Source organism: Caretta caretta, chromosome 1 (genome assembly GCF_965140235.1).
Source record: "Caretta caretta isolate rCarCar2 chromosome 1, rCarCar1.hap1, whole genome shotgun sequence".
In the NCBI taxonomy this organism is placed as follows: Eukaryota; Metazoa; Chordata; order Testudines; family Cheloniidae; genus Caretta; species Caretta caretta.
Genome location: NC_134206.1, coordinates 262406511 through 262411165, shown reverse-complemented (window position 1 = coordinate 262411165; position 4655 = coordinate 262406511).

The following is a 4655-nucleotide window of genomic DNA, read 5'->3' as shown; positions in this document are numbered from 1 at the left end:
CTTATATCTTAGGCCTGGAACTCCCTCCCAAAGGAAGTAAATACAAACACAGTCTTCACCACTTTCAGTTTCTAATGCAAAGCTCACTTCTTTGACCTCACTTTAACCTTCATTTATGATTTTTTTTAAAACCAAAATCAATCCCCTCATGTAACTTTTCCCTGTGAGAGAAGAACCCTTTATTTTGTTGGTTTTATTTTATGGTTTATTTTTAACTTTGGAGGATGCTCACAAACTCTGGCGATAGGCAGGGTGTAAGAATCTAGACAGAACTGAAGAGATTAGCTGTTTAAGTCTTACTCTGATTTACTTTAGGAGCCTGAAAAAGTCCTGCTTTTGGGTCGAACAGCTCAGGTCACTGACTCCACTGTCTCTCTCTCTGGAGGCAAAGTCCAGGGCTAGAAAAATCTAAGTAATCTTTGACCCTGAACTTGCAACTGCGTATGAAAGGGAAAAGGTGTGTAAAGCTACCTATTGCCACATCTAGAATGTTGCCAGAGTCTCTGCCTTTTACCCTGCTCTTCCTGCCTGTCCACTCCCCTCAGTTCCTCCAATCTCAGCTTTCTCTGTCCTCCCCCTTCCCACAGAGGAGAAAGGCTGGACACTAGCTCTTCTTTCACTTGCACTACGCATTATCCAGGATCCCCTCTCCTTCCCCTCCTCCTGATGTAATTGTCTCTTCAAATCAAACCTTGAAACTCTGCTCCTTTCTCTGCATGCCCCCACTGCTTCCTTCTATTCCCCCTCATTCCCGACACACCATGGCTGCCTTCTGCCATTCTCCCTTCTCAAATAATCATGAAACCTCCACACTTAATTGTGATTCTGAAGGGGAATTCAGTGTCACATTAAAGCTGTGATCACATATGCAAACTAGTCACCTGCTGGTGAAAGAACCTGCATCTCCAGATCAACAGACTATGCCCCAGCACACCTGCTGAAGACCATGTGTAGTGCTTGAAATATGGTTCATAAGATGTGCTAGCTAGTAACAAGGGCTAACAGAGTAGCAGGAAAGAAGAGAAATGCCTTGTTTTAAATACACAGCAATTCTCTGCAGATTTAAGTCCTAGTTGGCTTCTTGGGGAGAAAAAATAAATCTGTTGGCAGTGCAATGCCAACACAAAACAGAACAGATTCCAGCTCACTCTCCTATAGCTCTGCTGGCTTTGTGGCAATAGCAGGAGCAAAAAGTACTAAGGGTTTATTCTGGTCACTGAAATCAGCAGATCTGACTCCACTACAGACAGGAAGCAGACTGGCTGAGGAAGAGTTTTACATTGCCACTCTTCTGAGCATCACTGCACTTTCCTGCAGGGAACAGGTAATAAAAATGTGCTTATTTAGCAAGTTTGTAAGTTTCCAAAGAAGACATTGACCAGGAGTGGGGGAAGGAGCATCAATGAGTATTTCTACTGCTAGCAGCAGCCATCTTGCTAGGCACCAACCCCAAGTGTTCTCACTGGGATGTTAATCTGTTTCTAGAATGAGACCCATACATACAGACCTCACTGCACCCACACAGTTCCTCTTAAAATGCGCTATCAAGCCCATGGGCTGGACATGACCTTAAATGTTAAATAGGTCAGGTTCTTATTTCTAGTTAACCGATTGAGAGTTTGTTTATGCTCCTAGCCTGAGTCCCCATGCTACCCAGGTCATTGGCAATCATGGCATTTCTCAGGGAGGTGAGCAGAGAGAAGAGGGAGTAAATAATTTGTAGCAGGAGACCACTCTAGCCAGTCATCTAGTCTATTCTCTGCAACACCTTAGGGATTTTGTTCAGCATTTCATTAATGATCTGGATGATGGGATGGACTGCACCCTCAGCAAGTTCACAGATGACACTAAACTGGGGAGAGAGGTACATATGGTGGAGGGTAGGGATAGGTTCCAGAGTGACCTAGACAAATTGGAGGATTGGGCTAAAAGAAATCTGATGAGGTTCAACAAGGACAAGTGCAGAGTCCTGCACTTAGGACGGAAGAATCCCATGCCCTGCTACAGACTAGGGACCGAATGGCTAGGCAGCAGTTCTGCAGAAAAGGACCTAGGGGTGACAGCGGACAAGAAGCTGGATATGAGTCAGCAGTGTGCCCTTGTTGCCAAGGCGGCCAATGGCATTTTGGGCTGTATAAGTAGGGGCATTGCCAGCAGATCGAGGGACTAGATTTGGCACTAGTGAGGCCACATCTGGAGTATCGTGTCCACTTTTGGGCCCCCCACTACAGAAAGGATGTGGACAAATTGGAGAGAGTCCAGTGGAGGGCAATGAAAATGATTAGGGGGCTGGGGCACATGACTTATGAGGAGAGGCTGAGGGAACTGGGCTTATTTAGGCTGCAGGAGAGAAGAGTGAGGAGAGATTTAATAGCAGCCTTCAACTACCTGAACCTGAAAGGGGGGTTCCAAAGCAGATGGAGCTAGGCTGTTCTCAGGGGTGGCAGATGACAGAACAAGGAGCAATGGTCTCAAGTTGCAGTGGAGGAGATCTAGGTTGCATATTAGGAAAAACTATTCACTAGGAGGGTGGTGAAGCACTGGAATGGGTTACCTAGGGAGGTGGTAGAATCTCCATCCTTAGAGGTTTTTAAGGCCCAGCTTGACAAAGCCCTAGTTGGCATGATTTAGCTTTGAGCAGGGGGTTGGTCTCTCTCCTGAGGTCTCTTCCAACCCTATTCTTCTATGAGTGTATGATTTCCATTATCCCTTAACCCATACCTGATAGATGGGCATTTAGTCCGACCCCTGGAGCACCTCCAGTGATAGAAATTCCACTTCAGCCTTCAGCGGTTCCTTCCAGTGCCCAAGCAAATGAATTGATTGCTGGTAAAAGGTGTGCCCCCAGCTGTTGCTGTAGCTTTTATTCCCCAGAGAAAGTAAAACGTAACACGAGTATCAGCAATGCAAGCTTTGTCCCTGCAGCTGTGCCTCAGTCAGACTCTGCTGGAACACTCTAGGGAGGAGATGTCAGTGCAGTCCTTGGACTCTCTGCTGAGACTGCCAAGGAGGCCACTTGACACCAATGGTGAGCAGCCACTTCATGCAGAGCTAGACTGAGAAACTAACTTCACCGCAGTAACTTTTGCTCACCACAGACCTGGGGAGGATCAGAACAAGCAAGAGCCCATCATCAAGCCCCTCCTCATCCAGACTGCAAGGCCATTCTTACAACTCCATGTGGCTCTCAAAGGTTTCATTTAAACAGCAGAGTATGGAACCTTCTGCCTCCACATGTATTTTGTGTTTATTGTTCAGTCACATCTAGACGCCCTTCCCACCACTGCTTGAGACCTGGGGAAATTTGATTTCACATGTTTCTCTTACACCGCACCTTCCGTAGATGAAGCTGACAGGAGATGGGGCTGTTGTTCAATAAAGGGAGATTTGAGTCCAAAAGAGAGATTTGCTGACATTTTGCAAACTTCAATCCTGCTCAGCACAGCTATAGAAAAAACGGGAGTTAGAAGCAGATGACTCAAGGGTCAGGCACGAGAAAAGGAGCTTTAAACCTCATCAGACTGAAGCAGGAGACATTAGAAATCACTGCTACTATCCTATGGCCAGTCACTGTGAAAAATGGTGAAGACGCCTCAGTGCATTTCCTAGTAGAGAGTTGTCCACATAATTTTTTCTACATTGTTCTTTGCAGAGGTAGTCCTCCCCCAGCCTTCCCTTTTATGGGACTGTAAATTTAGACAGTGTCATTACAGACAATACAGTTTTAGGTGCATGGAACAGGTCTTGGTTTGTTTTGTAAAGCACCATGTACATTTAAACAATGAGGAGTGCGGTGGCACCTTAAAGACTAACAGATTTATTTGGGCATAAGCTTTTGATAAATCCATTAGTCTCTAAGGTGCCACCTGACTCCTCATTGTTTTTGTGGATACAGACTAAACACGACTACCCCTCTGATACCATGTACATTTACAGCACCTTAATTATGCATACTAAAGTCACAACTGGCCCCATTTTTGATAGTCTCAATGGGAATAGCCAAGGACTGAATGGGGCCAGAGACACCAAGGCCTTTCCCCAGTAGTGGTCCTTTTAAGTTAAGTCTGAGGCACAGGGTGGGGATGGGGGTAGTAAAAAGCATGTACTACCACTATGTAGGATTTACCTGATTGGGGGAATAAGTAATCCAGCACTTTTCACCAGCACCATTTATTAGAAAGTTTGGTTGTGGTTTAAAATAGGCAAGGGGAGGGGGGAAGAGGGAGAAAATCATTTTCAACATATTTTCTCCCTGGAGTCCTAAATAAATTCTGCGTCGTCCACAAGATTGCCAACTAAATCCTAACTACCTCATTGTAGTGCTGAGGCAGAGAGAGAGCACAGATGATGTTTGTGGCATTGGCAGGTTTTCTTTGGACCTTGCAAAGTGGAAGTTTGATCTGGAAGTGATCAAGGGACAAGAAGTATGAATGGTGAGATTTGTGACATTTCCGAAGTCAGTTTATAATCACAATGTAATAAAGGAAACAGAAGATGAGAAACTGTGTTGCATGTACACCATATACGCATACAAAGGGACCAGTAGGACCTAATTTTGGAAGATGAAGCACCTTCCAACAACAACTGAAGGATCAGCATCAGGCAGAATGCTGGCAGAGAGAGAGAGAGAGGAAAAATACATGACTAGATCTTCC